The sequence below is a fragment of the Phocoena phocoena genome, chromosome 4 (assembly GCF_963924675.1).
Source record: "Phocoena phocoena chromosome 4, mPhoPho1.1, whole genome shotgun sequence".
Lineage (NCBI taxonomy): Eukaryota > Metazoa > Chordata > Mammalia > Artiodactyla > Phocoenidae > Phocoena > Phocoena phocoena.
The window spans coordinates 95,551,501-95,566,018 of record NC_089222.1 but is presented as its reverse complement, the minus strand read 5'-3'; positions in this window follow the sequence as shown (position 1 = coordinate 95,566,018).

Below are 14,518 nucleotides of genomic sequence, written 5' to 3'. Positions count from 1 at the left end.
TGTAGGCAACTATTTACATAGCATTTACATTGTATTAGGTATTTTAAGTAATATAGAGATAATTTGTAAGTAATCTAGAGATAATTTAAAGTATAAGGGAGGATGTGCATAGGTTATATGCAAATACTATGCTATTTTACATAAGGGACTTGAGCATCCTCAAATTTTGGTATCTGCAGCAGGTCCTGGGACAAATTCCTATGGATACTGAGTGATGACTGTATATCGAGGTAAGCCCTATATTTATTACCCTTTATGCCCCTCAGGGCATTTGTCATTTCAAATCAAATGGCATAGAGAAGAAATAGAAAGTTGTGTAAATAAAACTTGTGGAAGACTCTCTTGACTGAGAAGAAAAATACTAGATATTGGTGTTACTAAAATAGTCAAGATTTGAGAAAACAGGTTTCCAGAGTGATATATATATCACTCTGAAGATTATATATATATTATCTTCATCCCCATTCCTGGAAGTAGCTCCTAACACACTTGTAATTTCCTAAGTGATAAGAAACATGGGAACATCTTTGTTATAATATTTGATATTTTGTCCTTGGTTCCTGAAATAGCTCCGAAACAATAAAGGTGAATGAATTGTCTTTTGTTATTCATAACAAGCTTCTTCCAACGACACCTGAGTTTATGTTAATGAAGCAATTCTTATAAAGTCCTTAAGTAACCGTAAGATGAGGACAGGTTGCCAGGGGAACATCCATGTGATTAGGGGGTTGAAGGTTTCAGCCCCATTACCGACCTCTGCTCTAGAGGGACTGTAGAGAGAAACTGAAGATTGAATTAATCCTGCCTGTGTGATGAAGCCTCCATAAAAATCCTAGATAAGTAGGTTTGGAGAGCTTCCAGGTTGGTGAACACGTGGAGGTGCTGGGAAAGTGGCATGCCTAGAAAGGGCATGGAGCTCGACATCCCTTCTCACACACATTAACCTAAGCATCTCTTCTATCTAGCTGTTTCTGAATTTTATCCTTTTATAATAAACTGGGACTCAAGTAGGTAAATTATTCTCCTGAGTTCTGGGAGTTGCTGTAGGAAATTATTGAACCCAAGGAAGGGGTCATGAAAACCTCTGACTTGTGGCCTATTCACCAGCAGCACAGGTGATACCCTGGGACTTGGGATTGGCATGTGCAGTGGGGACAGTCTTGTGGGACTAAACCCTTAACCTGTGGCATCTGTGTTGAGCCCAGGTATAATAGTAATGTCAGAACTGAATTAAACTGCAGGACAACCAGTTGGTATCAACAGATAATTAGAGAACAACTTGTTGTGTGAATGCCCGCCCCCCAATGCACACACACATTTGGTGTCAGAGTGAGAGATTTTGTAAGTTGACAGAAAACAGTAGTTTTTTTTTTTTTTTTTTCTTTCACAGACCAGAAGGGAAGCCAGAGAAATTAGCTAACATTCTGCCTGCAGCTTTTTCCAAATGAAATTTTCTGATTTCTAAGCTGTGCATGTCAGGGACAAGAACAAAAAGAAAGCAAATGATGATGAGGAGGAGGAGGATAATAATAATAGATAAAATGGAATAAAACTGAATAACAAATCTGCTAAAAAGGCTAAAAATCCAAACAAAGCTTTTTTCTCAGAAATCTGAAATCCGTACTTGAAATGTCTTAATTCCAATTTGTATCAGATCATTTACTTGTGTTTTATCTGTCTGCTAGAAAAAAATGATACTCTCTTTACAATTGTTCATACACATTCTCAGCACTCAATATAAAATTAATCAACACTCCAGACATGACCAAATGACTGAAATCACAAGGAAAAAAAAAAAATCAATAGAAATAAACCCACATACAATGTAATTATTGATGTTGTCGGACACAGAACTCAAAATAACTAGTTTATTATTTTAAGTTGTTATTGAATGATAATATATGAAATTTACAAATCTTAAATGTAATGATAAATATAATTTTAAAAGTGTATATCTCTGTAACTAACACCCATAGCAAGATATAGAAAATTACCAGCTCATCAGAAATATCAATTGTTCCCTATTCAAGTCAGTAGTCACTGATGTTAACCACAATAATAACAGCTATCACCAAAATTAGGTTAGGTTGTTTGGCGGGGAAAAGAGTAAACAATAAAATAACAAAAATATCTTGGAAAATGTTTATAAAATTGAAAAAAAGGGTTTTTTTGTTTTTTTTTTTAAAGAATCACTTGTAGCTTTTATTTTAATTTTATTTTTTAAGTTCCAGGTTGTATTTGGAATCTCACATTGAATTTATCTGACATGTCTCTGAATTCTTTTATTCTGGAACAGTTTCAGACTTTCTTTGTTTTTCATGACATTGATAGTTTTAGAGTGCAGGCCAGTTATTTAGGAGAATTTAACTTAATTTAGGTTCATGTGATGTTTCCTTATGACTATGTTCAGATTATGTAGATGTAGCTTTGACAGGAAATTAGAGTGATACTTTATTCTTCTTAGTGTATCATATCAGGAGGCACGGATTTTTGGCTGCCCCATTATTTATGATGTTAAATTGATCACTTATTTAAGGTACTGTCTGCCAAGTTTCTTCACTAAGATGTTACTGTTTGCTCTTTCTAAATAATAGATCATTTAGAGACAGATACTTTGAAACTATGTAAATATTATGTTCCTTGTCAACTTAGTCCCACTAGTTTCAACACCCATTAGTGATAAATGCCTAAATCAATTACCATAATAATGATTAGAAAATGGTCTGTAGTAATAAACTGATTAAAAATAAACTACTTTTTTACTTAAGCTCACTTTTTACTAAAAATATTAATTTTAAAAATTTCTAAAATAAATTAATATTTAATTCTTCCAATCCAACACCATGGGATAATTTTCAATTTCTTTAAATAATCTTCAGTTTCCTTTATTAATGTTTAATGTTTTATAGTTCTCAGCATATGTCTTTCATCTCTTTGGTCAGGTTTATTCCTAAGTATTTTATTTCTTTTGATGTGATTTTAAAAGATATTTGTTATTTTTTTACTTTCCCTTTCAGATATTTTATTGTTAGTGTAAAGAAACACAACCGATTTCTGTATGTTAATCTTGTATCCTACCTTGCTGAATTAGTTTATCAATTCTAGTAGTTTTTGTATGGAGTCTTTAGGGTTTTCTATATATGGTATCATGTCATCTACATATAAAGACAACTTTATCTATTCCCTTCCAATTTGGGTACCTTTTATTTCTTTTTCTTACCTAATTGCTGTGACTAGGACTTCCAGTACTATGTTGAGAGTGCAATCCCTATCAAATATTCAGACAATAAACCCACACACCTTTGGTCAATATATCTTCAACAAAGAAGTCAAGAATATACAATGGGGAAAAAGTCTCTTCAGCAAGTGTTGTTAGGACAGTTAGACAGCCACATGTAAATCAATGAAGTTAGAAGTCACCTTTTCACCTTACAGAAAAATAATCTCAAAATGGCTTAAAGACTTAAATATAAGACACAACACCAGGGGGGACCTTGAAGATGGCGGAAGAGTAAGACGCGGAGATCGCCTTCCTCCCCACGGATACACCAGAAATACATCCACACGTGGAACAACTCCTACAGAACTCCTACTGAAGGCTGGCAGAAGACCTCAGACCTCCCAAAAGGCAAGAAACTCCCCACGTAACTGGGTAGGGCAAAAGAAAAAAACAGACAAAAGAATAAGGACGGCACCTGCACCAGTGGGAGGGAGCTGTGAAGGAGGAAAAGTTTCCACACACTAGGAAGCCCCTCCGCGGGCGGAGACTGCGGGAGGCAGAGGGGGGAGTTTCGGGACCGCGGAGTAGTGCACAGCGACGGGTGCGGAGGGCAAAGCGGGGAGATTCCTACACAGACGATCGGTGCCGACCAGCACTCACCAACCCGAGAGGCTTGCTGCTCACCCACTGGGGCGGGCGGGGCTGCGAGCTGAGGCTTGGGTTTTGGTTTTGGACGGAGCTCAGGGAGAGGACTGGGGTTGGCGGCTTGAACATAGCCTGAAGGGGTTAGTGCACCACGACTAGCCGGGAGGGAGTTCGGGGAAAAGCCTGCACCGGCCGAAGAGGCAAGAGACTTTTTCTTCCCTCTTTGTTTCCTGGTGCGCGAGGAGAGGGGTTTAAGAGCGCTGCTTAAAGGAACTCCAGAGACGGGCGCGAGCCGCGGCTAAAAGCGCGAACCCCAGAGACGGGCGCGAGCCGCGGCTGAGGGCGCGAGCCCCCGAGACGGGCGCGAGCCGCGGCTGAAAGCGCAAACCCCAGAGACGGGCGCGAGCCGCGGCTAAAACCGCGGAGCCCAGAGACGGGCGGGAGACGCTAAGGCTTCTGCTGCAGCCACCAAGGGGCCTGTGTGCGAGCACAGGTCACTCTCCACACCCCTCTTCCGCGGAGCCTGTGCAGCCCGCCACTGCCAGGTTCCCGGGATCCAGGGACAACTTCCCCGGGACAGCGCACGGCGGGCCTCAGGCTGGTGCAACGTCACGCCGGCCTCTGCCGCAACGTCACGCTGCCTCTGCCGCCGCAGGCCGGCCCCGCACGCAGTGCCCCTCCTTCCCCCATCCCCCAACCCCCGGCCTGAGTGAGCCGAAGGCCCCGAATCAGCGGCTCCTTTAACCCCGTCCTGTCTGAGCAAAAAAACAGACGCCCTCCAGCGACCTACACGCAGAGGCAGGGCCAAATCCAAAGCTGAGCTCCTGTGAGCTGTGAGAACAAAGAAGAGAAAGGGAAATCTCTCCCAGCAGCCACAGAAGCAGCGGATTAAAGCTCCACAATCAACTTGATATACCCTGCATCTGTGGAATACCTGAATAGACAAGGAATGATCCCAAATTGAAGAGGTGGAATTTAGGAGCGAGATCTATGATTTTTTTCCCTTTTCCTCTTTTTGTGAATGTGTACGTGTATGCTTCTATGTGACATCTAGTCTGTATACTCTAGCTTCCACCATTTGTCCTAGGGCTCTATCCATCCATGACTTTTTTTTAAAAAATTCTTTTTCTTAATAATTAAGTTTAATTGTAATAACTTTATTATACTTTACCTTCGTTCTTTCTTTCTTTCCTTCCTTCCCTCCCTTCTTTAGACAACGAATCACCCCAAATTGAGGAGGTGGTCTCAGGGAGCAGGATTTATGATTTTTCCCCCTTTACCTCTTTTTGTGAAGGTGTATGTGTATGCTTCTGTGTAAGATTTTCTCTGTATAGCTTTGCTTCCAACATTTGTCCTAAGGTTCTATCCGTCCTTTTTTTTTTTCTAAATATTTTTTAATTCAATAACTATATTATACTTTATTTTATTTTTACTGTATCATCTTTCTTTCTGTCTTTTTTTCCTTCTTTCCCTCCTTCCTTCCTTCCTCCCTCCCTCCCTCCTTTCTTTCCTTCTTTGCTTCTTTCTTCCTTCCTTCCTTTCCTCCTTTCCCTCTTTCTTTACTCATACTTCTACTAATTCTCCCTACTTTTTCTCCCTTTTATTCTGAGCTGTGTGGATGAAAGGCTCTTGGTGCTCCAGCCAGGAGTCAGGGCTCTGCCTCTGAGGTAGGAGAGCCAACTTCAGGACACTGGTCAACAAGAGACCTCCCAGCTCAACATATTAAACGGTGGAAATCTCCCAGAGACCTCCATCTTAACACCAGCACCCAGCTTCACTCAACGACCAGCAAGCCACAGTGCTGGACAACCTATGCCAAACAACTAGCAAAACAGGAACACAACCCCACCCATTAGCAGAGAGGCTGCCTAAAATCATAATAAGGCCACAGACACCCCAAAACACACCACCAGATGTGAACCTGCCCACTAGAGAGACAAGATCCAGCCTCATCCAGCACAACACAGGCACTAGTCCCCTCCACCAGGAAGCCTACACAACCCACTGAAACAACCTTAGCCACTGGAGACAGACATCAAAAACAACGGGAACTACGAACCTGCAGCCTGCAAAAAGGAGACCCCCAAACACAGTAAGATAAGCAAAATGAGAAGACAGAAAAACACACAGCAGATGAAGGAGCAAGATAAAAACCCACCAGACCTAACAAATGAAGAGGAAATAGGCAATCTACCTGAAAAAGAATTCAGAATAATGATAGTAAGGATGATCCGAAATCTTGGAAGTAGAATGGACAAAATGCAAGAAACAGTTAACAAGGACCTACAAGAACTAAAGATGAAACAAGCAATGATGAACAATGCAATAAATGAAATTAAAATCACTCTAGATAGGATCAATAGCAGAATAACTGAGGCAGAAGAACGGATAAGTGACCTGGAAGATAAAGTAGTGGAAATAACTACTGCAGAGCAGAATAAAGAAAAAAGAATGAAAAGAACTGAGGACAGTCTCAGAGACCTCTGGGACAACATGAAACGCACCAACATTCGAATTATAGGGGTTCCAGAAGAAGAAGAAAGAAAGAAAGGGACTGAGAAAATATTTGAAGAGATTATAGTTGAAAACTTCCCTAATATGGGAAAGGAAATAGTTAATCAAGTCCAGGAAAAACAGAGGGTCCCATACAGAATAAATACAAGGAGAAACACGCCAAGACACATATTAATCAAACTGTCAAAAATTAAATACAAAGAAAGCATATTAAAAGCAGCAAGGGAAAAACAACAAATAACACACAAGGGAATCCCCATAAGGTTAACAGCTGATCTCTCAGCAGAAACCCTACAAGCCAGAAGGGAGTGGCAGGACATACTGAAAGTGATGAAGGAGAATAGCCTGCAACCAAGACTACTCTACCCAGCAAGGATCTCATTCACATTTGATGGAGAAATTAAAACCTTTACAGACAAGCAAAAGCTGAGAGAGTTCAGCACCACCAAACCAGCTTTACAACAAATGCTAAAGGAACTTCTCTAGACACGAAACACAAGAGAAGGAAATGACCTATAGTAGCGAACCCAAAACAATATATAAAATGGAAATAGGAACATACATATCGATAATTACCTTAAATGTAAATGGACTAAATGCTCCCACCAAAAGACACAGATTGGCTGAATGGATACAAAAACAAGACCCTTATATATGCTGTCTACAAGAGACCCACTTCAGAACTAGAGACACATACAGACTGAAAGTAAGGGGATGGAAAAAGATATTCCATGCAAATGGAAACCAAAAGAAAGCTGGAGTAGCAATTCTCATATCAGACAAAATAGACTTTAAAATAAGGACTATTAAAAGGGACAAAGAAAGACACTACATAATGATCAAGGGATCGATCCAAGAAGAAGATATAACAATTGTAAATATTTATGCACCCAACATAGGAGCACCTCAATACATAAGGCAAATACTAACAACCATAAAAGGGGAGATCAACAGTAACACATTCATAGTAGGGGACTTTAACACCCCACTTTCACCCATGGACAGATCATCCAAAATGAAAATAAATAAGGAAACACAAGCTTTAAATGATACATTAAACAAGATGGACTTAATTGATATTTATAGGACACTCCATCCAAAAACAACAGAATACACATTTTTCTCAAGTGCTCATGGAACATTCTCCAGGATAGATCATATCTTGGGTCACAAATCAAGCCTTGGTAAATTTAAGAAAACTGAAATTGTATCAAGTATCTTTTCTGACCACAACGCCATGAGACTAGATATCAATTACAGGAAAAGATCTGTAAAAAATACAAACACATGGAGGCTAAACAATACACTACTTAATAATGAAGTGATCACTGAAGAAATCAAAGAGGAAATAAAAAAATACCTAGAAACAAATGACAATGGAGACACAACGACCCAAAACCTATGGGATGCAGCAAAAGCAGTTCTAAGGGGGAAGTTTATAGCAATACAAGCCCACCTTAAGAAGCAGGAAACATCTCGAATAAACAACCTAACCTTGCACCTCAAGCAATTAGAGAAAGAAGAACAAAAAAACCCCAAAGCTAGCAGAAGGAAAGAAATCATAAAAATCAGATCAGAAATAAATGAAAAAGAAATGAAGGAAACAATAGCAAAGATCAATAAAACTAAAAGCTGGTTCTTTGAGAAGATAAACAAAATAGATAAACCACTAGCCAGACTCATCAAGAAAAAAAGGGAGAAGACTCAAATCAATAGAATTAGAAATGAAAAAGGAGAAGTAACAACTGACACTGCAGAAATAAAAAAAATCATGAGAGATTACTACAAGCAACTCTATGCCAATAAAATGGACAATCTGGAAGAAATGGACAAATTCTTAGAAATGCACAACCTGCCAAGACTGAATCAGGAAGAAATAGAAAATATGAACAGACCAATCACAAGCACTGAAATTGAAACTGTGATTAAAAACCTTCCAACAAACAAAAGCCCAGGACCAGATGGCTTCACAGGTGAATTCTATCAAACGTTTAGAGAAGAACTAACACCTATCCTTCTCAAACTCTTCCAAAATATAGCAGAGGGAGGAACACTCCCAAATTCCTTCTACGAAGCCACCATCACCTTGATACCAAAACCAGACAAGGATGTCACAAAGAAAGAAAACTACAGGCCAATATCACTGATGAACATAGATGCAAAAATCCTCAACAAAATACTAGCAAACAGAATCCAACAGCACATTAAAAGGATCATACACCATGATCAAGTGGGGTTTATTCCAGGAATGCAAGGATTCTTCAATATACGCAAATCTATCAATGTGATAAACCATATTAACAAATTGAAGGAGAAAAACCATATGATCATCTCAATAGATGCAGAGAAAGCTTTCGACAAAATTCAACACCCATTTATGATAAAAACCCTCCAGAAAGTAGGCATAGAGGGAACTTTCCTAAACATAATAAAAGCCATATATGACAAGCCCACAGCAAACATCATCCTCAATGGTGAAAAACTGAAAGCATTTCCACTAAGATCAGGAACAAGACAAGGTTGCCCACTCTCACCACTCTTATTCAACATAGTTTTGGAAGTTTTAGCCACAGCAATCAGAGAAGAAAAGGAAATAAAAGGAATCCAAATCGGAAAAGAAGAAGTAAAGCTGTCACTGTTTGCAGATGACATGATACTATACATAGAGAATCCTAAAGATGCTACCAGAAAACTACTAGAGCTAATCAATGAATTTGGTAAAGTAGCAGGATACAAAATTAATGCACAGAAATCTGGCATTCCTATATACTAATGATGAAAAATCTGAAAGTGAAATCAAGAAAACACTCCCATTTACCATTGCAACAAAAAGAATAAAATATCTAGGAATAAACCTACCTAAGGATACGAAAGACCTGTATGCAGAAAATTATAAGACACTGATGAAAGAAATTAAAGATGATACAAATAGATGGAGAGATATACCATGTTCTTGGATGGGAAGAATCAACATTGTGAAAATGACTCTACTACCCAAAGCAATCTACAGATTCAATGCAATCCCTATCAAACTACCACTGGCATTTTTCACAGAACTAGAACAAAAAATTTCACAATTTGTATGGAAACACAAAAGACCCCGAATAGCCAAAGCAATCTTTAGAACGAAAAAAGGAGCTGGAGGAATAAGGCTCCCTGACTTCAGACTATATTACAAAGCAACAGTCATCAAGACAGTATGGTACTGGCACAAAAACAGAAAGATAGATCAGTGGAACAGGATAGAAAGCCCAGAGATAAACCCACGCACATATGGACACCTTATCTTTGATAAAGGAGGCAGGAATGTACAGTGGAGAAAGGACAGCCTCTTCAATAAATGGTGCTGGGAAAACTGGACAGGTACATGTAAAAGTATGAGATTAGATCACTCCCTAACACCATACACAAAAATAAGCTCAAAATGGATTAAAGACCTAAATGTAAGGCCAGAAACTATCAAACTCTTAGAAGAAAACATAGGAAGAACACTCTATGACATAAATCACAGCAAGATCCTTTCTGACCCACCTCCTAGAGTAATGGAAATAAAAACAAAAATAAACAAATGGGACCTAATGAAACTTCAAAGCTTTTGCACAGCAAAGGAAACCATAACCAAGACCAAAAGACAACCCTCAGAATGGGAGAAAACATTTGCAAATGAAGCAACTGACAAAGGATTAATCTCCAAAATTTACAAGCAGCTCATGCAGCTCAATAACAAAAAAACAAACAACCCCATCCAAAAATGGGCAGAAGACCTAAATAGACATTTCTCCAAAGAAGATATACAGAATGCCAACAAACACATGAAAGAATGCTCAACATCATTAATCATTAGAGAAATGCAAATCAAAACTACAATGAGATATCATCTCACACCAGTCAGAATGGCCATCATCAAAAAATCTAGAAACAATAAATGCTGGAGAGGGTGTGGAGAAAAGGGGACACTCTTGCACTGCTGGTGGGAATGTGAATTGGTTCAGCCACTGTGGAGAACAGTATGGAGGTTCCTTAAAAAACTACAAATAGAATTACCATATGACCCAGCAATCCCACTACTTGGCATATACCCTGAGAAAACCAAAATTCAAAGAGAGTCATGTACCAAAATGTTCATTGCAGCTCTATTTACAATAGCCAGGACATGGAAACAACCTAAGCGCCCATCATCGGATGAATGGATAAAGAAGATGTGGCACATATACACAATGGAATATTACTCAGCCTTAAAAAGAAATGAAATTGAGCTATTTGTAATGAGATGGATAGACCTAGAATCTGTCATACAGAGTGAAGTAAGTCAGAAAGAAAAAGACAAATACCGTATGCTAACACATATATATGGAATTTAAGGGAAAAAAATGTCATGAAGAACCTAGGGGTAAGATAGGAATAAAGACGCAGACCTACTGGAGAAAGGACTTAAGGATATGGGGAGGGGGAAGGGTGAGTTTTGACAGGGCCAGAGAGAGTCATGGACATATACACACTAACAAACGTAGTAAGGTAGATAGCTGGGGGGAAGCGGCGGGGAAGCAGCCGCAAGGCACAGGGATATTAGCTCGGTGCTTTGTGACAGCCTGGAAGGGTGGGATGGGGAGAGTGGGAGGGAGGGAGACGCAAGAGGGAAGACATATGGGAACATATGTATATGTATAGCTGATTCACTTTGTTGTAAAGCAGAAACTAACACACCATTGTAAAGCAATTATACCCCAATAAAGATGTTTAAAAAAAAAAAAAAAAAAAGACACAACACCATAAAATTCCTAGAAGGGAACATAGGCAAAATATTCTCTGACATAAATCGTAGCAATGTTTCCTTAGGTCAGTCTCCCAAGGCAATAGAAATAAAAGCAAAAATAAACAAATGGAACTGAATCAAATTTATAAGCTTTTGCTCAGCAAAGGAAACCATAAACAAAATGAAGACAACTTACAGACTTGGAGAAAATGTTTGCAAACAATGTGACAAAAAGGGCTTCATTTCTAAAATATACAAATAGCTCACACAACTCAATAACAAAAAAACAAACAACCCAATAAAAAAAAATGGGCAGAAGACCTAAACAGGCATTTCTCTAAACAATAGGCACATGAAAAGAACATCATCACTAATTATTAGAGGAATGAAAATCAAAACTACAATGAGGTACCAGCTCACACAGGTCAGAATGGCCATCATTAAAATGTCTACAAATAACAAATGGTGGAGAGGGTGTGAAGAAAAGGGAACCCTCCCATGTTGTTGATGGGAATGTAAATTGGTGTAGTCACTATGGAGAACAGTATGGAGGTTCCTCAAAGAACGAAAAATAAAGTTGCCATATGATCTAGCAATCCCACTGCTGGGCATATATCTGAACAAAACTATAATTCGAAAAGATACTTGCACACCTCTGTACAGAGCAGCACTATTTACAATAACCAAGACATAGAAATAGCCTAAATGTGCATCAACAGATGAATGGATAAAGAAATGTGGTATATACACACACACAATGGAATACCACTCAGCCACAAATAAGGATGAAAAAATGCCCTTTGCAGCTACATGGATGGACCTAAAGATTATCATACTAAGTGAAGTAAGTCAGAAAGAGAAAGACATATACCATATAATATCTCTTATATGTGGAATCTAAAATATGACACAAATGAACTTATCTATGAAACAGAGCCAAAAACATAGAGATCAAACTTGTGGTTGCCAAAGGAGGATGGGTGGGGAGGGATGGATTGGGAGTTTGGGACTAGCAGATGCAAACTATTACATATAGAATAAATAAACAACAAGGACCAACTGTATAGCACAGGGAACTACATTCAATATCCTGTAATAAGCCATAATGGAAAATAAAATAAAAAAGAAAAAGACATCAACATATTAGAAGTCATCTAGGTTTTCTCCTATGTTATCTCCTAAGTGTTTTATACTTTTGTATCTTACATTTAGATTTATAATCCATTTTGAGTTCATTTTTGTGAAGGATATAAAATCTATATCTAGGGCTTCTCTGGTGGCGCAGTGGTTGGGAGTCTGCCTGCAGGTGCAGGGGACGCGGGTTCATGCCTCAGTCTGGGAGGATCCCACATGCCACGGAGTGGCTGGGCCCGTGAGACATGACAGCTGAGCCTGCGCGTCTGGAGCCTGTGCTCCGCAGTGGGAGAGGCCACAACAGTGAGAGGCCCATGTACCGCAAAAAAAAAAAGAAAAAAAAATCTATATCTAGATTTTTCTTTTCATGTAGATGTCCAATTATTTCAGCACAATTTCTTGATGATACTATCTTTGTTCCATTGTATTGCCTTTGCCACTTTGTCAAAGATCAATTATCCATATTTATGGATATTTATTTCTGGGCTATTTTGTTCCATTAATTTATTTATCTGTTCTTTCACCAGTACCACATTGTCTTGATTATTTTGCCTTTATAGCAAGTCTTGAAGTTGTATAGCATCATTCCTCTGACTTTGTTCTTTTGCAACAATATTGTGTTGGCTACTCTGGTATGTCTTCTGCCTCTCCATATGAATGCCATAAAACTCTACATATAAACTTTAGAATCAGTTTGTTGATACCCATAATATAACTTGCTGGAATTTTGATAGGGGTTGCATTGAATCTATAGATCAAGGTGGAAAGAACTGACATCTTGACAGTATTGAGTGTTTTTATCCATGAACATGAAACATTTCTCATTTATTTAGTTCTTTGATTTTCTTTGTTAGAGTTTTGTAGTTTTCCCCAAACAAATCATGTACATGTTTTAGTAGATTTACCTAAGTATTTACCTAAGAAGTACCTAAGTATTTACCTAAGAAGTACCTAAGTATTTCATTTTTGGAGGATGCTATTGTAAATGGCATTGTGTTTTTAAATTCAAATTCCCCTTGTTCATTGTTAGCATATTGAAAAACAACTAGCTTTTGTATATCATTTTAGTATCTTATACCTTGCTATATTGCTTATTAGTTTCAGGAGTTTTTTTTGTCAGTTCTTTTGGATATTCTACATAGATGATTACATTATCTGAGAATAAAGACAGTTTTATGTCTTCTTTCCCAAGGTGTATAATTTCCTTTTATTTTATTATTGTATTAGCAAGAACATTTAATAAGATGTTTAAAAGGTGTGGTGAGAGGCGGCCTCCTTGCTTTGTTTCTGGTCTTAGTGAGAAAGCTTCAAGTTTCTCACCATTAAGAACAATGTTATCTGTGGATTTTTGCAGACATCTTTATCAAGTTGACAATGTTCTCTATTCCTAGTTTACTTAGAGGTTTTTTTTTTTTATCATGAATGGGTGTTAATTTTTTCAAATGCTCTTTCTGCACCTATTGATATAATCATGCGATGTTTTTACTTTGTTGACATGATGGATTACAGTAATTGATTTTTGAATCTTGAACCAGCATTGATGCTCATGAGAGATTTGGTCTATAGATTTCCTTTCTTGTAATGTCTGGTTTTGTTTTTAGGGTAATGCTGACCATAGAATGAGGTCAAATTAGCAAACTATTCTCTTTGCTTCTATACTCTGAAAGAGATTTCAGAGAATTGGTATAATTTCTTCCTTAAATATTTGGTAGAATTCACACATCTGGACCTGGTGCTTTCTGTTTTCGAAGGTTAATTATTGAATTAATTTCTTTAATAGATATGGGCATATTCAGATTGCTTTTCTTCTTGTGTAAATTTTGGTAGATTATGTCTGTCAAGGAATTGTTCCATTTCACCTAGGTTAACAAACTTGTGGGTCTAGAGTTGTTTATATTATTCCTTTATTATCCTTTTATTTTCTATGGGATCTGTAGTGATTCCTCTCTTTAATTTCTGATATTATTTTGTGTCTTTTTTTTACAGTACACGGGCCTCTCACTGTTGTGGCCTCTCCCGTTGCACAACACAGGTTCTGGACATGCAGGTCCAGTGGCCATGGCTCATGGGCCCAGCTGCTCCACGGCATGTGGGATCCTCCCAGACCAGGGCACGAACCCATGTCCCCTGCATTGGCAGGTGGACTCTCAACCACTGCGCCACCAGAGAAGCCCCAAGTACATGTCTTTTAACTCCTTAGTTAGATTTATTCCTGGATACTTTATTCCTTTTGATGCATTTGTAAATGGGAT